The sequence below is a fragment of the Phyllostomus discolor genome, chromosome 2 (assembly GCF_004126475.2).
Source record: "Phyllostomus discolor isolate MPI-MPIP mPhyDis1 chromosome 2, mPhyDis1.pri.v3, whole genome shotgun sequence".
Classification (NCBI taxonomy): domain Eukaryota; kingdom Metazoa; phylum Chordata; class Mammalia; order Chiroptera; family Phyllostomidae; genus Phyllostomus; species Phyllostomus discolor.
The window spans coordinates 97492791-97520470 of record NC_040904.2 but is presented as its reverse complement, the minus strand read 5'-3'; positions in this window follow the sequence as shown (position 1 = coordinate 97520470).

Below are 27680 nucleotides of genomic sequence, written 5' to 3'. Positions count from 1 at the left end.
TATTTTTAGAGAGGGAAGGGAGGGAGAAAGAGAGAGAGAGAGAAACATCAGTGTGTGGTTGCTGGGGGCCGTGGCCTGCAACCCAAGCATGTGCCCTGACTGGGAATCTAACCTGTGATGCTTTGGTTCGCAGCCTGTGCTGAATCCATTGAGCTATGCCAGCCAGGGCCTCTCACTAAGTTTCTTGAGCATCCTTAGAACCAGTGTTTTGAACTCTGCATTGGATAGATTGCTTGTCTCCATTTTGTTTAGTTCTTTTTCTGGAGTTTTGAACTGTTCTTTCATTTGAGCCTTATTTCTTTGTCTCCTCATTTTGGCAGCCTCGCTGTGTTTGTTTCTATGTACTAGGTCAAGCTGCTATGACTCCCTGTCTTGGCAGCATGGCCTAATGTAGTAGGTATCCTGTAGGGTCCAGTGACACAGCCTCCCCTCTCACCCAAGCCAAGTACTCGAGGTATGCCCTTTGTGTGGACTGAATACACCCTCAACTTTTAGTTGAGCCTTGATTGCTATTATAAGATCAATGGGAGGTATTTACTCAGGCCAGTCAGCTGCAAGGACAGGCTCTGACCACTGATTACCAACCTATGCTCTCTATAGAGGATCAGCTGTGAATGGGCAGGGTGATGGTGCTCCAGTGTGGTCTGTAACTATCCACTGGGTGTGCAGGCTCTGGGAATTCCTAGGTGGTGCAAGTCAAGATCAGCCCCCACCTATGTTTTGCCGGGGCTACCCTGCCTGAGCTATAAAGCAATCTGAAATGACTGCTACTTTACTTGGGCTTGGAGATTCCCAGGCAAAGCCAAGCTGTGAATCTACGCTGGTTGCTAGTGCTAGACCTGGGGCCACTTAGATGTTGTTTGTTTGAGAAGGTTTAGGAAGTTGTACCAGATGAGCCAAGACCATCCATTCACATGGAAAAGTCAGGGTTAACAGTTTCGGTGGGCCCATAAGCTGGGTGGGATGTAGTCTCAGGAGATTTCTAGGGTGGGACAAACAGTGTTAGATAGGTTGTTGGAGTTTCGAATATGGCACCTGCCTGCTAGCTTTGTGGCTCTGTGGTGGAAGAGCTCAAAAAAGTGACAATGGCCCCTGCCTGCCTTTCTGTCTGTAAGAAAGCTGTCCCCTAGCTCATGCCTTGATGCCATATACTCCAGTTTCTCTGTGTATGTCACTGGTGCCTTTCAACCTGCTATCCTAGTGCTGGAGGTCAGAGGTAGTGAGTATGAATAAGTCTTTGTGTGGGTTGTTTAAGAGGAACTACTTGGAACTCCAAAAGTTTCTTCCACCAACTCAACCCCAGTAGCTTCATTCTGGTTTTTGTAGCCAGAAATTATGGGCACTTGTCTTCTTGGTGCTGGATCCCTGGCCTGGAGTGCTTGGTGTCTGGTTGCCCCTGATAGACTTCACTTTATTACTTTCTAACCAAGTACCTTCATACCATTCGTCACTCCCGAGATATCCCTCCCAAATTTTTATCCATCACACATGGCTGTGAGTCCAGCCTGTTCTGCGTCTCCACCTGTCCTACCAGTCTAGATGGATGTGGTTTCTTTAATTTCGTAATTGTCAGACTTCCATTCAACTCAGTTTCTGAAAGTTCTGCATGATGGTTGTTCTGTATTTTAGTTGTAAAATAAAATGGTTGTGCGAGGATGTGAGCTGTGTTTACCTATGCCACCATCTTGACCGTAAGCCTCTAATTTCATACCCTTTAAAAAGTTGTGTTCTATGACATTTACCTGTTGACAATGGTTTTCAGTGACAGGTAAAGATTTTTCATTGAGACATTGCCACTTGCTTTTATTCACCCATTGATGCTGCCATACTAAACTCCTTGTTCTGATGTGTGTTAGAAACATAGTGAACCTGTTTATGTCACATTATTCTTTGAACATGTTTTCAAGTAGCTATTTAGTGATGGTGCAACTATCTATGAGGGGAAACCCCCATAAAACTGGAATTATCTTCTGGAGGGTGTGTCCTTTGTAGTAAACACTTCCCCCACTAGGTGAGTGTTCTGTGAACCCATATGTAATAGTGTTCCTGCTGATGTTGTTTTGAGAGGCTGCATTGGGCTTCAATACATTGTTTTTTTGAGGACTCTTTCAAGGTGTTGGCCCATTTCATGATGGATAATATATGAGTGCACCTGCCTACACTGTGCTGTATTAAGAAGTTTTTGACCAAAAATGGCATGACCCCCATGCCCCACCCTCCCTATTCACCTGATCTGGCTTCCAGCTAATTTTTTTTTTAATTTTCGTGGATGAAAAAAATTCACAAAAGAAAATTTTTGCCGATGTGGAAGAGGTGAAACAAAAAACAGCAGAAACACTAAAAGGCATTAAAATCAATGAGTTTGAAGACTATTTTGAGCAGTGGAAAAAATATCTTGATAGATATATTGTATCAAATGGAGAGTATATAGAAGGTAACTGAAGTTTAAATATGCAAGAATAAATACATAATTTTATATAAATAAATTCTAGTGTTGTTTTTCTTAGGGGGGTCCCTTTCATACATGGTTAAACATAATGCTTACATTTGACTTTGGGTGGTGAACACAAAGTACAATTTACAGATAATGTATTACATAATGTTACCCCAATAAAAATAAAAATAAAGGTATTCTTGCTAGTGCACTCAAGGATTGATACTCTCAATGGTAGTTTAGATAATGTGACATTTCTTCCATAGTTGGTAGTAGTGGTATGTTTGAAACTTCCAATAGAATTCTAGATTTTATGTTGTGAATATGCTTTTGACCAACTCTGACATACCTCACAATTGAGAAAGTTACTTCCCTATTTGATTGTCAGTTTTAATGTCTTCAAAACCAATAATACCCCATACAAGAGTCAGAACATTGAAATTATGTAACCTGTATGGAAGCATTTAGTATACTGATGATGGAAACATACCAGTCCCTCAGTAGATGTAAGGTTTTCCTTCTATTTTTCCATTTATCCTTCCTTCTGTTTATCAAGCTGAAATTTATTTACTTTTCTTTCTTTTTTTTAAGTTATATTTCTTTTAAAGCACTATATTTCTGTTATGTTATGGCTACTCATGTACATCTCTTTCCAACTCTTAAGGGCAACAAACTGGGCTTGTTATTTTGTAGTGCACTATGGGTAGCACCATGCTTGATATAAACAAACCTGCATGATAAATGTTTGTTTTAATTAAATTGAACTTTTGAATTGAGCCAAATTAGTATTTCAGAATCCATTTTTCCCAGAGGAGGTGTTATCTCCTCTCTCACAGTAACCAGTTAATCATTGTTATCTCCCTACCTTCATGTGTATGAGAGAGAGAGAGGCAGGAGGAAGGTGGAGGGAGGGAGGGGATGGGGCAGGTACACACAGACACAGACACAGGGAGGTGAGGGAGAAGCAGCATCAAGGCCTGTCACTCTACTGGGTGAGGAGTGTGATTGGAGAAGTTTTTCTACTGTAGAAACAATATTTTGTATGCTGAGACAATTGGAAAAAGAAATATCAATGAGAGAGACAGAATTAAAACCTAGCACCTGAGATGAGATAAAACACAGAGAAGCAGCAGGTGCAGGTGGAAGAACAGAGAAACATGGAGGGTACTGACCCTCTGAGGAAAGGTGCTGCTGGTCTGGGATTTGGGAAAGATTTCCATGGTGAGGCCACAAAGGAGTCTGCATTGACTTGAATGCTCGAAGGGAGGTGTGGTGTGGCTCTGAGTCTGCAGCAGCCCTGCCCAGTGCTTCAGAGGCCTCACTCTATTACTTTCCAACCAAGTAGCTTCATACAATGCTTCATGTTTTCAGTGGCCTCAGCAATCATATTTTATTAATTAATCCTTATGGCTTTGCTCTGGGCAGCATCTGTATTATTGGCCTCATTTTATAAACAAGAAGGCTAAGGCACAGAAACAGTCAGTATCCATATACAGGTAGAAAATTAAAGGTCTTAGACAAAGCAATAGGAGTTTCCTGCACTTTGGCATCTTAAAAAAGTAAAGCTGATGTAGGTTATAATGCTTTCCCCTTCTCAAAATGCCTTTCAATTTTTTTTTCTTTTTTGGTCAGTTGACTTACTCTTCAGACCCAGCAAGAAGAAGAGGTCATCTTGTTTTTATTAAAGCAAAAGAAAAAAATAAGATACATGCTACAAAACTGTCATGAGAATTCCACTAATCATTCAAGCAACCAAATTGTGGGGCGCTGAGAACAGTATTGGCAACTGATGTCTGGAACTCTCCAGCCAACCCTTCTGTCCCACAGGGAACACCCACGCGGTTCTGTCCACACTGGAGGAGGCAGAGTGGGAGGAAGGGGGAGTGACAGCTCTGCCTGACCCTCTGGTAGTGAGGACTATGCAATGAGCCTGATCTCCGGGGAAGAGGGATGAGATTTTACTAAGCATTTAAAAAGGATATAAAGTATATACAAAGTATTTACAAAGTATATAAAATTCCCACCTTATTTTGTGAATGGCCTCAAACATGACCATTTGTATTTTATTCACCAAATTCTACTTTTTTCATTGCTCAAGCTATCCTTGCCACTTCCTAAAAGTCCAGCTCAGTGCCTCCAAGGTACTTCCCTGTCCCCATCAATGGCCACCATGCTGTCTTTCTATCTGTGATACATGTGTGTGCCCATGTATGGTCCTGAAATCTTTCATTGCTCTTCATTTTTGTAAGTACAACTGACCATGAAAAACGTGGGTTTGGACTGTTTGGGTTCACTTTCACATAGGTTTTTACAATACATCCTGTAAATGTAGTTCTCTTCCTTATGATTTTCTTAATATTCTCTTGGGTAGCTTACTCTATTGTAAGAATACCGTATGTAATACATATACAAAATATGTGTTAATCAACTATTTATGTTATCCAAAATTCCAGTCAAAAGAAGACTACTCATATAAGTTTTGGGGAGTCAAAGTTATATGTAGATTTTTGATGACATGAGGGGATGGTCAGCTGTATTTTTATTATGTCTTCATACTTAAAAACACCTTCTTATATGTAAAAGATGTCTTGTATTTGCTTATATTCTCATTTACATCTAGCACAGTAAGTGGTCTTGTGTAATTTCAAGGCTCACTATGAGAATTAGAAAGAAACCTTAATACCATTCCCTCTAATTGTTTGAGTTATGGGTGTGAGAAAGAAGAACGCCCCACTCTCCGTCCATATTTTGAGCTTTTAATGAGGGCTTTTAGTTTTAGGGTTGGTGATATATAAACAGATTGAAAAAAGGAGGAAGAGTTTTAACCTGTAGAGGGAACATTCTGCAATATTCATCCCATTCATTTCTTTAACAATGGGCAATGTTTTTTGATTATAAAAAAAAATCAGAGTGTTATGAAAATGTACTCTCATGGTGTGTTACTGGAGTCTGTTGTTCCCTTTACCACACACACAGAACACAACTTGGAAGCTTTCCAGAGCCTCTCAGGAGTGTCATTTGTCACACCGGAAGAAGAAAGAACTGTCAAGATTACCAGAAGATGCAATGGTGGTCAGACTGCTCTGTCAGCTTGCTATCCTTGGGCCTTTGGCCTAAATGCAAATCAGTGCAGGTAGATGGGAGATGCACGCAAGAATTTAAATAGGACCCATAAACTGAGCAGCTTCTTGCTTAGTTCACCCTCACCCTTGATCCAATGGTGGGGGTGGGGTGGCTGGTCAGTGTTCCAGAGTCAGCTCCCACTGTATTTTAAATAAGACTTTATTTTGTCTTTTTGTGACAGAGTTTCTGGTTGCCAGATTTCCAAGCTAATTAAAAGGAGCATAGACAGGTCTTGCATTTTTTCCCCTCCTTAGTGAGTTATTGGCAGGATTTCCAGTCTGTTAGGTCAGAGTTTATGGAAGCAAGTCAGAAAATACTTGGACTGACTGACAAGCCACAGGGGGACTCTAAAGGAGCTGCCTTTACTCAGGTGCCACTGCCTCCCACAGTGTGGGAGACAGGCCACTTGGTTTTATAGTATCTTATGAGGGGATCCTTCTAATTTTAGACGTGGAATTCATGACCTGTTCATAGCCTGATGTGGCATTTCTTACAGAGTAAATTCTTCAAAAATGCTTGAATTGAGTTGATTTATTTTAATAACCTATCCCCAGGAAAAGTAAATTGCCTCAGGAACATCTAACTTTAGCACTGCAATAATGAAGATAAGGATGGACACCTGAAAATTACTTTCTATCTTTTTTCTAGTACTGCTGTACACCATTTAATATTACTGGCCTGGTTTTCCCTTTGCCCCTTCCCTCCCTCCCTCCCTCCCTCCCTCCCTCCCTCCCTTCCTTCCTTCCTTCCTTCCTTCCTTCCTTCCTTCCTTCCTTCCTTCGGCTCTGTTCGGTTATTGGTCATTTTCCAGGCCATCTGTCTGCTTAGGCCAGTCATGTTCAGTGGCATCACACATTATCCTGTGCATAGAAGTCATAGTTAGGAGGAAAAAGGTCAGCTATGAGGAAGTGTGGGAAGTAGGTCAATGTAGAATAGTTTGCAGAATACAGGTATTGGGAATGGGAAACTGGTAAAAGATAAAGAAATTGAACAAAATGGAGATGAAAACACACAACTACACATATGTCAAAAATGAATCACAGTATTTCTGTTCACAAAATGGGCAGATTTCACTTTGTTAGATTCTTTTCAGGGTCTATGCTTTTAAATATTTGTTGTTTTATTTTAATGAAAAAACTTCTATGCACATGTAATACTTTTTATTTATAAATATTCTGCAATTTATTTAGCTAGTTCCCTATTGAACTTCGTTGGAGCAACAAAGTTCATGTTGCTCCAACTTTGTTTTTGTTTTTGTCTTTGCAGACAATGACTGAAGATTCTTTTTCAAGTTGAATGTACTGGGGTGACATTGGTTCACAAAACCCTACTGGTTTCAAGTGTACAACTGAATAAAACATCATCTGTATACTGCACTGTGCATGCATTGCCCCAAACAAAGTCTTTTTCTGTTCCCATTTCCCCCTCCCATTTGCCCACCTTCATCTCACTCCCAACCCCCTTTCCCTCTGGCTATAACCACACTGTTGTCTGTGTTATGTATATAATTTTTTTGGTTAATCTTTTCATCTTCTTTCATCCCATCCTGCAACCCCCTTGCCCTCTGACAGCTGTCCGTCAGTTTGTTCCATGTATCCATACCTCTGTTTCTACTTTATTCATCAGTTTATTTTGTTCATTGTGTTCTACTCATATTAGTTAAATCATGTGGTATTTGTCTTTCTCTGACTTGTTTATTTCAGTTACCATACCAGCAACTAGTTCCATCCATGCTATCACAAAAGGTAAGATTTCCTTCTTTTTATGGCTGCATAGTATTCCACTGTGAACTGTACCACAGCTTTGTAATCCACTGATCTACTGATGGGCACTTAGGCAATTATCTGGCTATTGTAAATAATGTTGCAGTGGACATAGGAATGCATATATTCTTTTAAATTAGTATTTAGGGTTTCTTTGGATACATTCCCAGAAGTGGAATTGCTGGGTCATAGGGCAGTTTCATTTTTAATTTTTTGAGGAAACTCTATACTGTTTTCCATAGTGGCTGCATCAGTCTGCAGTCCCACTAACAGTTCAGTAGGGTTCCCTTTTCTCCACGTCCTTACCAGCACTTGTTTGTTGACTTGTTGATGATAGACTTTCTGACAGGTGTGAAGTAATACCTTATTGTGGTTTGTGGTTTTAATTTGTATCTCTTTGATGATTAGTGATGTTGAGCATTTTTTTTAATATTTCTATTGGCTATTCGTATGTCCTCTTTGGAGAAGTGTCTATTCAGGTCCTTTGCCCATTTTTAATTGGATTGTTTACCTTCCTGGTGTAGAGCTTTATAAGTTCTTTATATAATTTTTTGGAAATTAACCCCATATACAATGTATTACTGACAAATATGTTCTGCAGTGGGTTCCATTTTCATTTTGTTGATATTTTTCTTTTTTCTCTACAAAAACTTTTTAGTTCCATGTAGTCCCATTTGTTTCTTTTTTCCTTTGTTTCCCTTGCTCAAGGAGATATGTCAGCAAAAATATTGCTGCACAACATGTCTCAGATTTTACTGCCTATGTATTCTGCAATTTTTATGGTTTCTTGACTTACATTTAAAACTTTTTCTATTTTGTGTTTACTCTTTTACATATTGAGAGTTGATGGTCTAGTTTTGTTTCTCTGAATGTACCTAATCAGTTTTCCCAACACCATTTAAAAAAAATTTATTTACTTATTTTAGAGGGAAGGGAAGGGAAGGGAGAGAGAAAGAGAGGGAGAGAAACATGGATGTGTGGTTGCCTCTAGCGCATCCCCTACTGGGGACCTGGCCTGCAACCAAGTCATGTGCCCTGACTTTGGTTCACAGGCCAGCACTCAATCCACTGAGCCAAACTAGCCAGCACACTTACACCATTTATTGAAGATATTGTCTTTACTCCAGTGTATGCTCTTGCTTTTTTTGTCAAACATTAATTGACCATAAAGACATGGGTTGATTTCTGGGCTTTCTGATCTATTCCATTGATATTGATCTATATGTATGCATACATACTTCTTACTTTTAACCAGAGTGGTATAACTGAGTGCAATTTTAGGATGATTTTATTTAAAAAGCCATTTAAAAATTGTTTTAAAAAAATTCCCATCATCATGTTACCATTTTGTTGCAGCTTTAATTTTTGTAATTGGAGGTCCCTTTTGTCACTAAACAAAGCTTTCAATATTATTTATACACAATAAAGTGTGAGTGACCCAAACTGATACTCCCTTAGGTATATTTTAATCTCATAAGATGAAACACAACAGTGATTAAACCAATAGGCTGCTAGCAGCAGAATTCAAAGTGTCAAGTCTTGATCAATGGGAAGATATTTTTACGGGTTGGGTTCTTTCATGATACTCATCAACTTACTACTTAAGCTTATTTTGCTAACACATGGATATAGCTCAGACTCTATGTAAAGCAAGATACACAGACATATTTATGCAAAAATGGATGGGATATGATTTTAAGAAATTATGAAAAATCAGCTTGATATGTACTCAATTCAAATATTAGATGAACATTCTTCCTAATTCTTAGTTACTTTCTTTATGCCTCCATTTTCCCACTTCAGTGATAAGTTTCTCCTTTCTAGGTAGAGTGTTACCGTGAGTTGTATTTGTTGCCCGTTATTAAGTTATAGCAGACTTGCTATGTCATCTATTTTTTCTCTAGCCACAGGACAATGGTATATTCTGCATTACTATGTTTTCCAAGTAATTGAAATTTAAATTTTAAATAAGAACTATTCATTTTTAATAATACTTAATGTAATTTTTGTGAACTATCCTGATACCCCTTACATTGTTAGACTGCACCAAATTCCATTCAACTTTTTAATGATTAACTACCCAGAGTATCAGTAAAATTAGTAATTGTACTCTGATATACTATATTAATGCCTTCAGGTCTTATTAGGTTATCAAAGCCTGATTTTCTTACTCTGAATGCTTAATAGATTATCCTATCTATACGGTAGATTTTCTGCCTATTTTCTAAATGTTCCTACTATTTCTTGCCATTGTAAATAAAATGTATTCTCTTTGTACATGGGATGTATAACCTTTAGTTTGGACAATTGTTGTGGCTTCATTTTCATTCTTGGCAGAGTTTTAAACATGTCATGCCTTAAGTTGGGTTCCTCTGGAAGTGTACTTAAAACAAGATTTGAGTGCGGGTAGTTTATTTGGGGGATGATGACAGGAAAAGTAGGTAATGGAGAGTGGAAGTGTGACCAGGAATGGAGGAAAGCCAATAAAGGTGTGTTATGTATAACTAGGGCTCAGCCACAGTGAGAAACTGTGAGAAACGAGTCTCAGAATCTTCCCAACTAAAGGCAAGGAAGCTGGGTATCTGTCCTTCACTTTCCATCTGTCATTATCTGGGAGCTATTCCCAGGGACTTAATTCCCCAGTACTTCTGGCCTCCCAAGCAAATGCCAGTAGAAAGGCCACAGGTAGATAGTCACAGGAGCTTTTGTAGTAGGACATGGTCAGTGTTTTCTGAAATGGTAGTCCCAATTGAATTTGGGAAGTTTACAAACAACATCTACTACCAGCAACCTGCTGAGTACGTGAGGGGCCACTGTACGTAATATCTCTTTTTGAGTTCTTGCACTTTCTATGAGTAGATATGATTTTATAAAACTGACACTCATAGACCCAGACAATGGTATGGTGGTTACCAGAAGGAAGGGGCTGGGTAGTAGAGAGTAAGGATGGCCAAATTTATGGTGACAGAAGATGATTTGACTTTGGGTGGTAGGCACACAATGCAATACACAGATCACATATAGAAATGTACACTTGAAACCTATATGACCCCATGAACCAATGTCACACAATAAATTTAATTAAAAAATATTTGGGCCAACTACTGATTCTAATATATAGCAAATTTATTAATCACATTTCATTTTAAATTTTCAACCACATTAATACTTTACTTCTTTTTTGGTTTCAGTGTAAACATGTTGGGTTAATAGCATGGTAAACCTGATTTATTTCTTTGAAATATTCTCCTAAGGTCAGTCAGTTCTCATGAGGCCCCTTTTGTGGAAGGTCTTGTTTACATCTGACAGGTGATTTCACATGCCCTGTAATATTCCCTACTATTTCCACAGCAATGTCTGGGATGTCATTTTGCATAGTCTGTTGAGAAGCACCCTGTGACTTTTTATTTGGTTGTACTCTGCCCCATTATGGTCATAGGCAGTAACTTTCCACTGAGCCTCTTTGCCCTCTACCCTCTGAGTACATATTATATCTTATGCAGACAAACTATCTTTTCTCATACACAGGCAGCAGCAGATGTGATTAGAGGGAAATCTAATTTATCTGGAGTACTCCAGAAATGGAAGGAAATTACTTCACAGCAATATTTGCAAATGCATTCATCACAGACACCCAGCCATTCCAACACTAGCTGATGATGGCTTTGTGATCGCTATGTGGTCTGTTTTGAACTGCTTTTTAATGATCCATATGAATTCACTCCTTTTTATGCTTCTACATTTTGTTTAGGGTATAAGATAAATGTGTTAAACAAAGGGAGGTTGGTGTGGTGTGGACAGATTTCTATTTCTTGTGTCTCTAATTCTTTCCTAATCTGTGTAGTAGAGAAGTCTGGATTATTTGTTGGGTTTGTCTGCGTAGACTGTGTTTGAATATGATAGAAGGAAAGCTTGTTATTGTTTTCTTATGTTAGAATATATATTTTAGATCTCACATCCTGTTGAATTTATGAGTTTTCAAATGTGTTCAGAATTCGAGGCATACTTGATTGCCTGCAGTATTAAGCATGATGTATCTGTGTTCTCTAGCTATCCAGTCACTTCACATTCATCTTATTTGCTACATGTGTCCCACTTACATGTGGTTAAGAAGGAAGATACAAGGAAGAGTGATAGTAGGAGGAGGCTGACAGGGTCTTAGGAAATCTTATTTAGTTAAAGTACCTTTTAGGGGTGGGAAGAGGAGAAAGTAGGAGATGAATTTAGATTTTAAATACAACACAGTATCATGGAATCTGAACTAAAGGAACTTCTGTTGAAAGGACTAGCTGTTTTCTGGTCCAGGTGCTCTGAGTCAGCAGCATAGAAATGCCACTGCCTTGCTGGTAAAGATGTACCTTTGTGAGACATCAGGCAAAACCCTCTCAGCATTAGTTTCTCATCTTACAAGGAAATGTATAGATTACTGTCTCAGATGTGTACTAACATGAGGCTACCTGATTTTTAAATACAAGCCTATTTACACTTTGCTTTTTTTCAGTTCATGCCCCCCAATCTTTTTTTTCCCAATTTTATTTCCTTTCAGCCACAATAAGGCACAATATAGATATGTTTGTTATAAACTTACTTTTCATAGCTATGCCTAATTAATAGGAGATTATAAAAACAAATATATACACACCAAAAAGAATAAACGTACCGGTGTTGCAGGAATAATGTAATTATACACACGCAAAATCAGAGTACAAAGAACACATTACCATTTATAAACATTAAGAGGCAGGAAATAAATGTCATTGATGGAGATCTATTTATTCACATCTGAATATAACTTGACACTATGTATTTTATTTTTGCATTTCCTGATTCATACAGAAGTTACCCAGAATGTTGTGGAAATTGGAAATAAATGAATGCCCATAAAAATAATATCTCCAGGCAATTGCAATATCTGATGTAAAGAGTATCTACAGGTTGTGAATTTTAACCACAGTTGGCTTCTTCTGAAACTGCTTATAACAAAACTCAGAGTCACTTAAATCTGATACTTTCACTGGTTTGGGGACCAAGTGTATAGACACTCTCAACTTATATTTAATTAATATATAATGGATTTAGTTGCAGTTAGTTTTATTTTAGATAAGATGAAGCATATCCAATTTTGCAATGTCTCTTTAACAGTTTGGAAACTGTTTAAAGGCTTTGGGGAATGAGTCAGAGAAGCAAAAGATGAGAATGCTAAATGGACATAGAAAGATCCCAGTATCTTGGGTTTCCTAATATTAGTGTGTTTTCTATCTCATCAAATCTGTATTTTTTCTTTTTAAGTATATTTTATTGATTATGCCATTACAGTTCTCCCAGTTTTTCTCAGTGCTTTATTCCCCATCTGCCCTATACCCCCCACCCTCTAGCATTCCCCCCACCTTATAGTTCATGTCCATGGGTTGTACATATAAATTCTTTGACTTCTCTGTTTCCTATACTATTCTTAACCTCACCCCATCTCTTTTGTGGCTACCAGTTATGCTTCTTATCCCCTGTACCTTTCCCCCATTCTTCCGCTCCCCCTCCCCACTGATAACCCTCGATGTGATCTCCATTTCTCTGGTTCTGTTTCTCTTCTGCTTGGTTGCTGAGTTTTTGTTTTTGTTTTTTGGGTTCAGTTGTTGATAGTTGTGAGTTTGTTGTCATTTTACTGTTCATAGTTTTTTACTTTCTTCTATTTCTTAGATAAGTCCCTTTAACATTTCATATAATAAGGGCTTTGGGATGATAAACTCCTTTAACTTGACCTTATCTGGGAAGCACTTTATCTGCCCTTCCATTCTAAATGATAGCTTGGCTGGATAGAGTAATCTTGGATGTAGGTCCTTGATTTTCACGACTTCAAATACTTCTCTCCAGCCCCTTCTTGCCTATAAGGCTTCTTTTGAGAAATTAGCTGAGAGTCTTAGGGGCACTCCTTTGTAGGTAACTCTCTTCTTTCCTCTTGCCACTTTTAAGATTCTCTCTTTATCTTTAGTCTTGGGTAACATAATGATGATGTGCTTTGGAGTGTTCCTCCTTAGGTCCAATTTCTTTGGGACTCTCTGGGCTTCCTGGACTTCCTGGAAGTCTCTTTCCTGCACCAGATTGGGAATGTTTTCCTTCATTATTTGTTCAAATAAGTTTTCAGTTTCTTGCTCTTGTTCTTCTTCTGGCACTCCTATAATTTTGATGTTGGAATGTTTAAGATTGTCCCAGAGGTTCTTAAGCCCCTTCTCATTTTTTTGAATTATTATTTCTTCTTTCTGTTCTGGTTGAATGTTTATTTCTCCCTTTTGTTCCAAATTGTTGGTTTGAGTCCCAGTCTTTTTTTCCTTCAACACTGGTTCCTTGTATATTTTGCTTTATTTCACTTTGGGTAGCCTTCATTTCTTCCTTCATTTTGCAACCATATTGAGCCATTTCTGTGAGCATCCTGATTACCAGTGTTTTGAACTATGCACTGAATAGGTTGTCTATATCCTTGTCACTTAGCTCTTTTTCTGGAGCTTTGATCTGTTGTTTCATTTGGGCCATATTTATTTGTCTCAACACACCTGTTATGTTGCAAGGGGGCAGGGCCTTAAGTATTCACCAGGGCAAGGCAACCCTCTTTGCTGTGTTGTGGCACTGTATGTGGGGAGGTGTCAGAGAGGGAACAATGCCACTCACTTGCTCTGCTCTAGTCTCACTTTACAGCCAACTCTCCTGTGAGACTGGGAGTTTCTCCCACTGTCCCAACCACCACAGTAATTTACAGCAAGCATCTTTTACAGTTTTGAGTCTTTAGTTTCCCGTTCAGCCAGCCCTGCCTCACCTACAGGGTCAGGTACCTTGCCGTGTCTCAGCTTGGCTGCCTGTCTCTGCCCCTCCTACAGGTCTGGATGAATGTTTCATTAACTCCTTGTTTGTCAGAGTTCCATGCAGTTTGATTTTCTGGCACTTCTGGTTGTTTATTGTTTTTAAATTGGTCACTATCCTTCTTTTGGTTGTGCAAGGAAGCAAAGCATTTCTATATGTACCTCAATCATGGCTGGAACTCCAAATCTGTATTTTTAAATACATATTTAAAAACTGCCCTGGCCAGTGGTTCAGTTGGTTTGAGTGTTGTCCCACAGACCAAAGGGTTGTGGATTCAACCCCCAGTGAAGGCAGATACTCCAGTTGTGGGTTGGATCCCTCGTCAAGCCATGTATGATAGGCAACCAATCAATATTTCTCTGTCTCTCTCCCCTCTCCCTCTCCTTTTTTCTTTCTGCCTTCCTCTCTCTGAAAACAATGAAAAAATGTCCTCCAGTAAGGATTAAAAAGAAAAAAAAGAAAGAAAACATGTTTAAAAACTAGAAAATGTATCTACACATTGAAAGCAAAATTGGGGTGCAATAAAAACAACTCAAGTAACCAAAGAAAGGACCTTTACTTTTTTAAAAATGTTATTTTGTACAAAATAAATTCTGTCTTAACACTTTAGTTTTCACAGTACTGGATATAGAATGCAGACAAGCAAATAGAAAATGCAGAAACCAGGATTTCTGTTAAATATTTACTTACTACAGACATAATTTTTCAGAGGGCAGTCAGGAAAGACAAAGCTGTGTGTTAAATATGAACTCCCTGTCCAAAAGAGAATATACACCAGCTCCGTTTAGCAGGGCTTCTCCTGGCTGCAGAGGAGGAGCCTGGACCTTACTAATTCATACCCAGTTATTAACACTCCCAATAAATCCTCAGGATCCAGATCCTCTTAATATATGTCATGGCAGAAATAGCCTAGTACATGAAGCGACAGTCAATGCTGTTCCTGTCAGAGGCAGAGATACTGCAGTCAACATTAAATCAAGGGTGGATGGAGCCACTGAGAGCTCTGAGTGTATAATGCCAGGTCTTCATGTCTACCACTGTTCCAACTCTATCTTATATACTTGGTTTCCCACCATGGCTTTAATGAGAACACTGCATCTAAGATCAGGGTTGCCAAGTGGTCCTATGCCAGACTGGGCATCTGGAAACTTATTTTTTCTTATTGTTTTCTTTGTTGTTCATGTAAACTTTCAGTAGACTTCCATGACCTTGAACAATTCCAACTTCCTTTTCTGCAGTTTTATCATAGGGGAAACAAAGAATACAGTATTTACTATGTGCCGAATGAGTGCTAGGAGAATTGTACAGCCCAAATCTTTCCCAGTCACTAGGGAATAAATTCATTTGTCAGAGGAAAAATAATCACCTTCAAAATTGCTATTCTTGTACCAGGCTTATGTTTAGCCTAAACATAGACTCACTGAGCTCTTGAGACCGAGAATTTTGGCCAAGACACTTTAGTACCTATTCCCATTGGGTGTGAAGTGTCACCTCTTCAGCTGTGGAAAAGTTTTAGGGGCTTGTGAACCCCTAGCCACTAGTGGCTATCACCTACTTTGTCTCCAGGAACAAAGATTGATGCATTCAATTAACAGACAGTTAATTGTTTTTCTCTTATCCCTATAAATGTCCAGCCAAGGTGAAAGCCACAACATAGCTGGTAAGACTTCTCCCAAGAATAGAGTGTGGTGGCTGGAGGGGGAAGAGGACGAGAGGAGGCTGTGGATCAGTAAAGCACAACATTGTTCTGTTAGCTTTCCCTGGCCAGGCAGAAGGGAACTATGACTGGGGGATTATCAACCACGTGCTGAGTGCTGAGCAGAACATAGGATTTGCAATCAAAATCAGACCTATCAGACAACATGCTGTTCTCAAACATCCAAGGCAGGGTTTCAGTTATTTTATTGAAGCTAAATCTGGAAATGTCATGGAAAAAGACAGGCTCCCTGTATGAGAACCCTGGGACTTCCCACTGGAGACTGTGCCGAAAACAGTATGAAAGTGACCTTTCCATGCTAGCCTGGCCTGGGCCCTTCTGGTCTTTCCAGGGCTATGAATAAGTATATACTTCTGCAAGTAGAAAAGGAAGAAATTATAAGGAGGTGAAACTTAGGATGAGTGTTTTCAAAAGCCTGTGACAGTGTATATGTAACCTCTAAAGGTGGACCTGATACCAGGCTGAACAAAGGGATGAGGCAGACAAAGGGAAAGAAATAAAAGGCCCTAGATTTGAGAAGGGACATCTAGAGGAGGCGCCATGTAGATGCTGATGTGATATGTACTTGGAAGGCATGTGTAAGCATACAGTAAACATGACAGAGAGTGCACTCCAATCATTTTTGCAGCTCCGTTAGGGAATATGCTGTTTTCTATTCTTCATTGCTACCCTTTTTATTTTTTATTTCAATTTTTTTGCCAGTCAGGTATGAAAGCCCAAGGTGCTTTGGTGGTAACTTAAGTGCTTTTGATGTATTGTGTAAAGCCAGGTTTTCAAGTTCCAGAGGCACTTGTTCTCTTCCAGCTATTTACTATTTGGAATAGTAAGCTCATTTTTTTGTGGACCTTTTTTTTCCCTTTCTGGTTCCAGATGAATGACTTTGACCTCTTCTCTACATTGCCAGAAAATTGGAAAATATCACCTCAAATGAATGGGAAAAAGCACAGAGTGTTTGGAATAAAAGCTGATGAGAGAGAAAATGAGGCCTGGCATTTTGCGGTGGGAAGTGTGTACAAGGATAGGTCACTGCAGCAGGCTGGGGGAGAACTGGGGTCACCTACTGTCTGGGGGCGAGGACACAGATGCTCAGGCAGTCCAGTTCAAAGCCAGTCAGGTACCCATGCGTTTGAGATGACACTCTAGATTCTTGACATGTAAAGTTGCTATTTTAAAACGATTGAGGTTTATTATTATAAGCGTTGTAGGAGACTTGTTGGTGATGCTGCTGGGTTACAAAGTACCACCTTGATGAGGACCCATGTGGGTAGGTTCTCTCAGTTCTCAGAACTCTGGGAAAGAGGTTTGTTTTAATCTTCTGGACTCTGTGAAACTTAAAATGAAACACATTTTTCCTTTACTTGGGCTTATAGGCAGCTCAGAGCCAAATGTGCTGCCTAATTCAAAGATACAGAAATATATGTCATGCTAGCCTTTGTTTGCTTTCCCAAGTTTTTATTGGATGTGTTTGAGCTTTTCCTTTTATCTACTTATGTGTATATATTTCTGAAACATAACTCAATTTTTTGGAATGATGCTTATGTAAATAAGTTATATTATGAAATTCCAGAGGTATGTATCTGGAGTAAAAAGGATACTTAGGGGAAGGCATACCCAAGCACTGACCTGGGTGTGTAGTGTTACCTCCCATATATGAAATATTTTTAACACTGTTAGATGTCTTTCTTGTACAAGATGCAGCACTAACTAAGCACTTTATATTACTATATTACTAAGGACTTTGTTTTTATGATTTCATTTGTACTTTTTTTACAATCCTATGTGTTAAACATTTAGAGTCAAAACTGATTTGGGAAGTTAATTATTTTATCCAAGGTCAAAAATTAATGTGGTGGAGCTAAGTTTCCAGCCAGGGCAAGTGTGACTCCAGAGCACATTCTCTTAACTTTGGGGATTAAAGGTCTGAGTTCAAATCCCTGTTTTATCCTTTGCTTATGATATGAGCCAGTGAAAATGAATTAATCATTCTTATTATGTTTTCCCAGTCCCTAAAATAGGAATAAATATAGTATTTAAATCAAATATTTGAAATGCTTACAACAGTGTTTAGCACTAAGAAAGTGCTCAATAAATCAATAAATATTAGTTATTGTTAATCATATTTAAAGAGTATGTCCGTAGTATACATAATTAAACTTCCTTTCCTACCAGTAGAGACATTTCTTCAATATTCAATTAATCATATCTTACAACTCCCTGCACACATCCCCCTGCACATATCCCCCGTCAGTGACTGTTCCCAGGAGAGCCAGTGTTGGAAGGCACATGTCGACATTTCAGATGTAAGGTACTGCAAGGTCAGTGTGTCCCAGGAGAAGGCCAGCTGCCAAGAGACCTTGCAGGGAAGCACTTCTAGGGTGAATTCATCACAGCTGGAGTTCAGATCTCAGCAATGCAGGTCCCAGCATTCTGCCTAGTTAATGCCCAGAGCTGATTATTCAGGGAGGATGACTTGTACCAACTAACAAAAGCCTGAAGCATATAAATTGGAAAGCCAATGTATTAATTTACAATAAAAAACATTACTGTTAACTGGACCAAACATTTGCATCAGTGAATGCCTTGCTCTGTAGGCATGCTACATAGGGAGCTACATTAACAGAAGGTTGCTTGGTGAGTGAGATACTTGTTTCAAATGCTCAGTTTCATCACGTTCTAATGGCAGCCTGCATCCATCTCCATCTACCACCCAGAAAAGAACAGATATTCCAAGCAGCTTGACAATGCCAGGAAGTTCTTTTCCTGGACAGGAGTGGAATGTGCTACTGTGACTTTCCTTTTTCTGTGGTACAAAGGCTGACCAATCTCAGCTTCAGATTGTCAGTTTCTTTCTTTAGATATGTAAATTATCACAGGAAGGTTGCTGTGGTCCAAAAGCCAACTTGCCTCTTCATAGTAATCTTTGCTGATTTGATAGTTTAACGTTTAGAGGGCATCTTCATTGCTGGTCATTCAGAATTCTTCTGGGTACTTCATGTACCAGGTGCATAGTACATATTCTGCCCACTGCCACCACAGCCTCACCTGCCTCCATTGCTATGTAGTTTTCTCATCATTCCTGTAGGTTACTACAAAATGAACTTCCTGTTCTCTCCTAAAACCCACCCAGAGCTTGTACTTTAGCTGTCTTAACTCCCAATGTTACCAAAATGTAGCCCCATGAATTGTGACTAGCCTACTTAAATGTAATTAAAACATAATGGCTTGTAATCAATTAATATATACTGTAAAGACTGGGAACCTCAATAATAATAATAAAAACTTTACGGAATTATTCAAGTTATTATATTTTTCTTTTTTCTTTATTTTTATTGTTGTTCCAGTATAGTTTTCTCCATTTTCCCCCCATGACTACCCCCTGCCCAACCCTTGATCCTAACCCTCTTTGGCTTTGTCTGTGGGTCCTTTATATATCTTCTGTGAAAATCCTTACCCCTTTTCCCCTCATTATCCCCTCCCCTCTCCAGTGACTGTCAGTTTGTTCTTTATTTCAATGTCTTTGGTTATATTTTGCTTGCTTGTTTGTTTTGTTGATTAGGTTCCACTTATAGGTGAGATCATATGGTATTTGTCTTTTATTGCCCGAATTACTTCACTTAGCATAATGTTCTCTAGTTCCATCCATGCTGTCATTATTTTTGATACCTTACTAAGCATAGCAGTGTTATTTGGATCCTATCAATTATCACAGTTTTTGAACTGCTAGCCCCTTACATCCTATGACATCTAGATTAGGACCAAATGACCTGGAATGACCAAGAAGAACCTCCATGATCTTGCCTCAGGCTGTCTTTTTGAATTAATTTCCTCCCACTCATCTCTTTTTCTCATAGTTCTCCAGACTCCTTAATGGTTTTGGAATATGCCAAATATATAGCCGCATATTTTTTTGCCCTTTCTGTTCTGTGCCTAGAGGGCTCTCCCAATAAATGTTTGCATCTGGTTTATTATTTCATTCATTTAATTCTGTAATGATTTTGGTGATCATTAGACTTCATTATTCATATTTTGCCAATCATCCAAGCTTGCCTAGAATGATGCATAGGTGGTGATGTTGACATTTCTATGATGGTTTATCATGGCCTATCAAAGAAAGCTAGAATAATGGTCACGCCTGCCTAAAAGCTCACCAAGGGTGGGCATCCATATCTTTGTCACTGTCAAGCAGTTTCCATGAGTTCTTATTGAATTCCATCTTCTGGGTCCTTTTTCTGGGGTAGGGTGGGGGAGCATCTGGCCTATTTTTTCACTTTCTTACCATAATACCACCCTCCAGTTGTTATCATTCTTCACTACATTTGTTTCCAGGTATGGTAAGGTGGTGAGGAAGCACTTCAAATAACTAACAAGCCATTACTGTATTCATGTCTCTCTAGCCTCCAGCAGCTAATATCCTACTCTTCCCTTCAGGTCATCCTGCTCTCACCTCTGTTGTTATTACCCTCACCAACTTCCACTGAGAGGGGGAAACTGAAGTTTGCTCTCATCGGGCTTTGGGAGGGCTTATTGTAGTAGTCTATCAAGTGTCACAATGTACATAGGTGGGGCCATCAGATTGTAAAGTCTTTTTAAAACCAACTCTAATTTTTGTATTATTTTCTTTTTTTCTTCCTTTCTCTCAGTAATATTAATGCAGAGATAGTTAACCAGAAAGCCTGAAATTTCCAGTTTTCATTTTTCCTCTCTTCTTAGCACAACATAAGTGTTTTTAAAACTATTAACATAAACAAGGTATATTTGTTAATATGCTGGGAAAATCTAGTTCCATTTTGTTATTAGGAGGAAAATTAATTCTAAGAGTACTTTTGAATATCAACTTTTTTTTTCTGTGGGGGACATTTCTTGCCCTACTAACACTGCAACAAATCAATTCACAGATTCTTAACTCAGGACAATTTTATTCTTTAGATCTGTCTGTTCTGAGTGACATGACATTTTGCTAGACAGCAGGCACTAAAAGATATACTCATCCTTCAGATCCAGTCATCTAGGAATACCCCAGGTATACTGCTGGGATATCTTTGAGCAGGTTCACAGATGTTGCTTAGGATAGTACACAGCATTAAATGCAAAGAGGAGATGTTTAAAAGCCTTAAAAATGTCATGGACTGAGGGAGAAATGTGAACTCCGCTTTAAAGAATCATGTTTATAAATGCAGTGGGAGCTAAGAGGCAGAAAAGAAATTTCAAGTTTATTCTGCAGCCTTTTGTACGTAAAAATGTGCCTGTTAGATATATCTACTCCCATCGTCCATGTGTGTGTTTCTTAGAATTTATAAGTGAACCAAGAAAGATGGGCTTATGGCTTTGGTATTATACAACACATGAGTAGGCTGCTCAACTGCTCTGTGCTTTGTGACTGCTGCAGCTATCTGGACAGTTTGGCCATTTTGCTTGGGCTGCAGGCTGTACTAATAGAAAAAGATTTAAACTGACCCATTCTCTATGTTTTTGCAGCTTCCCAACATTTCATGGAGTTGTGACACCACTGAAGTTATGTTTTACTGTGTCACTATGCTGTTTCCTTTCTCTGACCTTGTCTACACTCAATCTGCCATACAGCTGCTATCAATCCTTTCTGTGTGTCCAGATGAATAGAGCTGTGTTGTGGCAGGGATCACTTCTATGCCAGTTGACTTTTAAGACTTCATTGCATGATCCTGTCTCACCTTCCCATGTGATGTCTGGGATAATGTAAGTTAGACTTTCAGATGGGAGAAGGTGTTTATATGTATATGGTATGATTTGAGAATGACAGGTAAGCTTTCTCTCCCTAAATTATTTCTACCTAAGTATCAATGTGCCTGAGATGCTGTTTCCAGAAGCATTTTCTTTTCATGTAAACCTTGTTAACTTTCTCCTCAGAAAGGGTTGAACATTTTATGTTACAGTGGGTGATAAAATTAGTATGATTTGGAAAGATCTGTCCCTCAGTTCTGGGATCTGAAGAAGACTCCTAATTATGGGGAATAATTTCCTCTTAGATTGTAGATGGCAGAAATTTTTCTCTTTATGCTAACACTAAGTCAGGTAACAATCCCACAAAGATGGCAGCACCACTTTCTTAAGATTCACCCTTTTCATTTTTTTCCACTTAAGCAGATGAGCTTTATGATGGACAGAGCACTAACATTTGTAAGACAATAATCTATCTGTTTTGCACACACTGAAGAGATCATGAGTACTATAGTAAGTCCTATATGTTGTTTTTAGACAGTGTGAAGGAGGATGTTTGCAGACAGTGTGAAGGAGTCTGTTTGGCTCAAGAGCTAAGGACATATTGGTCATTAAATGTAAACCATGTGAACATGCACACATACACACACCACACAACCAGGTGCAGCACAAAGATCTAAAACATGAACAATAACAAAACATACTTGCAGCAAAAAACATTCATAGACAAAATAAATTCCCAAAATACAGATAGACAAGTAGACAAATAGACAGAAAATACACACATAGCTGACAGCAAATTTCTTTATTAGGTTAGCTTTCCATAAAGAACTAAGAAGTAGATGGAGGAATAGGTGGACGCACCGTACCTCCTCGCACAACCAAGAACAGAACAACACTAATTTACAACAATGATTTGCAGTCATAATATCAGAACTGTCAGAGGATTTATCTAAATGGAAGTCCGACAGCCAAGAAGTTGAAGTAGACCCGTACATCCAGACTGGTAGGGGACGACGAGCCGAGTGGGTGCGGGGCTGGCGCTGGTCGCAGGCACGCATAGGTTGGGGGAAATTTGGTGCAAAATCGGCGCGACAGCAATCCGGGGCGAGGGAGCGCAGCGCTGCAGTGGTGATCCCTGAGTACGCAAGCAGTGGCTGGGGGAATCAGTGGGGCAGCGATTGTGGACCAGGGCAGAGCTCACGGCCCAGAAGCCCAGGGAAGTGTCTGACTCCAGGAGAACAGAGCAGTCGCCATTGATCCCTCCTGTCCCCGCTCCCGCCCCTGCCCACACATATAACATCACAATCTAGCGACTGGGGCGCCCAGCCCCGGTGAACACCTAAGGCTCCACCCCCCACCGTAACAAGAGCGACCAGACCGGAGAAAAAAATAAATAAATAAATAAATAAATAAAATAATAGGAGAGATAGGGAAAGACATAAGATATGTTTCCAGCAGAACAGATCAGTCCCCCAGGACTCATCCTTTTGAGTGATCAAGAAATAGCCAATCTATCAGATGCACAGTTCAAAACACTGGTGATCAGGAAGCTCACGGAACTGGTTGATTTTTGGATGCAAATTACATGAAAAAATGCAGATTACCATAAAAGAGATGCAGGAAGATATACGGAAGAGAGCCAATAGTGAAAGGAAGGAATCTGAGTCTCAAAACAACACAGTGGACCAGAAGGAAGATAGAATCAACTAAGCAGGAGAGCATGATGAAATAAGAATTCAAAAAATCGAAGAAAAGCTTAAGACCATCGAGGACACCTTTAAACGTTCCAACATCCGAATTATAGGGGTACCAGAAGGGGAGGACCAACAAGTGGAAAAGTTATTTGAACAAATAATAAAGGAGAACTTCCCCAAACTGGCAAAGGGAACAGTCTTCTGAGAAATCCAAGTAGCGCAGAGAGCCCCAAAGAAGTTGGACCCAAGAAGAAACACACCAAGGCACATCATAATCACATTAGCCAAGGTAAAAACGAAGGAGAGAATCCTAGAAGCAGCAAGAGATAAGGGGACAGTCACCTACAAAGGAGTTCCCATCAGACTGTCAGCTGATTTCTCAAAAGAGACCTTACAGGCAAGAAGGGGCTGGAAAGAAATATTCCAAGTCATGAAAGACAAGGACCTACATCCCAGATTGCTCTATCCAGAAAAGCTCTCATTTAGAATGGAAGAGAAGATAAAGTGCTTTTCAGATAAGGTCAAATTAAAGGAGTTCATCATCACCAAGCCCTTACTTTATGAAATGCTAAAGGGACTTACCTAAGAAAAGAAGATAAAGAAAAGACATGTATAGTAAAAGGACAGCAAACTCACAATTATTAACAACCACACCTAAAGCAAAACCAAAAGAAACTAAGTAAACAACTAGAATAGGAACAGAACCACAGAAATGGAGGGCACATGGGGGGGCTAGCAGTAGGGGTGGGAGGAGGAGAGAGGGGGAAAAGGTATAGAGAATAAGTAGCATAGAATGTAGGTTGAAAATAGATAGGGGGAGGGCAAGAATAGTACGGGAAATGTAGAAGCTAAAGAACTCATAAGTATGACACATGGACATGAACTAAAGGGGGGGAACGTGGGTGGGAGAGGGGGTACAGGGTGGAGGGGAGTGAAGGGGGAAATGGGACAACTGTAATAGCATAATCAATAAAATATATTTAAAAAAAAAGAACTAAGAAGTAAAAATTTAAAAGGAACATGGTGCTCTTAACTGAATACTTGGTTTATGGCACCAACTATATTAAAAAGATGGCCAGAGAATCTTCTAAGCAATGAGTATTTGGCCTCATGGTTCTTAGACTTGATCATTCTGGGGTTAACACACCTCCTTTGATTTAAATCATCACCCAGGACAATCAAAGGTCATTTAGCTCTTCAGTGTGCCCTCCATCTAACACCTAAAAAGTTTGTACTCTTTTAGAATTACATGTTATTATCAAGTTTAATAAACTCATTTAGAATACTTCCTATCATTGCACATATATACCACATGGTGTCTTATTTGTAACTTGATTTTAAAATATTTCCCTAAAATGTAATTAACACATGTTATTGCAGACAAATTATAAATTAGAACCACATGATAATGAAAATAAAAGCCTTATACAAAGTTAATCACTGCTGACACATCAGTGTATGATTTTCTTGAATTTAAATGCATGTTTTACCTATCAGAAATCATATTGAAATATAATTTTGTTTTCTGACCTTCCGCCATGTTAACGTGATAACAAAAGCATTTCCTATCTCTTAAAATTTCTTTACAAACAGCATTTTGATGGCTGCTTAGTGGTGTGTCTAGAATCACTATCATTTTCTTAATACTTTATTGTTGAATATTGGTGAAGAAACATCAGATATAAAGATTCTGCTTTCAATTACCGGTTACTGGTGTGTGTGTGTGTGTGTGTGTGTGTGTGTGTGTGTGGTGCAAGACATTGGTAGTGGTTTGGGCTGAAGGCAAATATGCTTTATGCCCCCCACCTCAATTTAGATAGGATTTAAATTAATCTTTGTCTTGTTTTGTGACCAAAAAACTGATACCAGGCTATAAATGAGAGGAGGGATGGAACTGAGAAGTCAAAATTGAGGGCAAAAGAGAGAGAAAAGTAGAGAAGAAAAGAGGGAGGCTCTAGAGAGAGAATAAAGTAGAAGAAAGGGAAGGAAGGAGAGAGGGCATAAAATAGGATGAAATAATCTGTTAATTATTTGTGCATGACTTGCCAAGATTGCCAGGATGGAGTTAACTTTCTGAATACTATGTGTGAGCTAGCTATCTTCTTGCCTCTTCCCAAGCCAAACTCAAATTTTATTTTTACCAGTGTGTGAATTTATGTGACATATTCTATCTTCTGTAATGGGCAATAGTAGCATTTCAGAAGCCAGCCACATTTTCAGGAATCAACATTAAGTTACAAAACTCTGGACTTGGATTTCCTGCTGCCCTTTTATCTCCTTAACTGCCTGGCATGACCACACAGTTGTCTTTGTGATGGAGGCCCTGAGTATTGGCCTCAAACCAGCCATGGTCCCCTGGGGTTGCACACAGCAGTACTCTGAAATTCGTACTTACTAGCTCCCTCAACAAGACTGATGCTGAAAGGCCTGTGTTTCTGCTTTCAGCATTCATCATATTCCTTATAAATGAAATATGAACATAATTCATACTTCTTCTAGGGCAAGAAACTTTAGAGGCTTCATTTATTCATTCCACAAATATTTATTGGGTCCCTTCTGCCCTTAAAATACCATGACAGGCACTGTGAGGCAAACAGAGAAAAACATAAGCATAGTTCCTACCCTTAGGAGCCTAGTCTACCACCAAATCCTGTTAATTTTATGTCTTCAATATCTCCTGCATCCATCCATTTCTGTCCACCTAAATACTATAACCTTAGTTCAAGCAACAATTATCCTTTTTCTGGATTATTGTATTTTAAGAATTTGGTTAGATTATTTCTATGCTTGAAAGCATTCACTGTCAGGCCAAATCTCTAAATTATCACTATGATTTACAAGGCCCCCTAATAAATCTCAGAGGACCTATAAGACTCAGTTAACCCTTAGATAAAATCTCTTGACCCTTAACATTTTAGCCATCTTGAATTTCATTTTGTTCTTTGTGCAGTTGTCAATCTTACTAATACGTTTTTCTTTAAATCCTCACCTGAGTATGTTTATTGATTTTTAGGGAGAGGGAGTGAGGGAGGAAGGGAGAGAAGGAAGGAGGGAAGGAGGGAGGGAGGGAGGGAGGAATGAGAGAGAAACATCAACCAGTTGCCCCCCACACAACCAGGGATCAAACCCACAATTGAGGTATGTGCCCTGACTGAGAATCCAACCCACTTCTTTGGTGTATGGGACTATATTCCAACCAACTGAACCACCCAGGCTGGGTTACTATGGTTTTGTGTACTGTTCTTCTGCTTCCAGAATTCTTTCCACTTCACTATCCTAAATTTTTTTATTTATCTACCAATTGCTATTCATTATTTAGGTCTTAAATTAGGTATAGCTTCAAATAAGATTTCCCTGTCTGCTCATGTACCTCTTTTATCTCTAGACCATATTTGGTTTCCATTCTTTGTTCTCCATGACACCTTGTACTATGTCCTCTTCATACCACTCATCATACTTCTTTATTGCTTACCAATGTGCCTCTACTAGGATAAAAATTCCATGAGTCAAGTATTGTGTCTGCCTTGTCTTCTACTACATCCTCACCATATAATACAGTGCTGGTGCATTGTATTTGTAGTTGGGAATGTTTTTAATTGATTTTTTTTTGCGTCAAGAATCCTCTATTACTATTTAAGAATCCTTAGCTCCACCAATAATGCTTCATACATTATATAGTCATGTGGTACATATAGGGTAAACGATAGGCACATAGGGAGTGTTACAGGTATCAGAGATACAACATACCACAGTTAAGAAATTAAATCCTCAGAACTGGAATTTCTAACATTTTATGTTTCTTGCCTCTTGCTGAAACAACCCATCCACCTGCAAATTCAAAATTATATATTTAATGAGCCACCATATGTAAATTCAATAATATATTATTTCAACTATTTTAAATAAACTTAGCATTTGGAAATCTATGACTTCTCCCTCAAGGAATGCTCACTCATAGATTCTACAAATCTTGAAGTAATTCTGCATGATTATAGCTTCAACTGAATTTGCAATAGTATGTGAAGATATTAATGGTGTTATATAACTTTAACATGTTACATGAAATTTGAATAAATCATGTTGAGAAATGTGATCACAGACTGAAGAGATATAGAGGAATGAGAGAACAAGGGGATATATGTGTATCTAAATGAATTAAATAAGAGCTAGTGGTCACTGAACACTTTCTGTTTGACACATCATCAGTTTTTTTAACATACATCACTGTAATAATATTTACAGTAATATAGTACTATACTGTTTCCTTGTATCAATGAGAAAACCAAAGCTACTCATCTACTGATGGACATTTGGTCTGCTTCCAAATATTTGCTATTGCAAATAACACTGCAATGAAAATAGGGGTGCATGTATTTTTCAAATTAGTATGTTGAGTTTCTTCA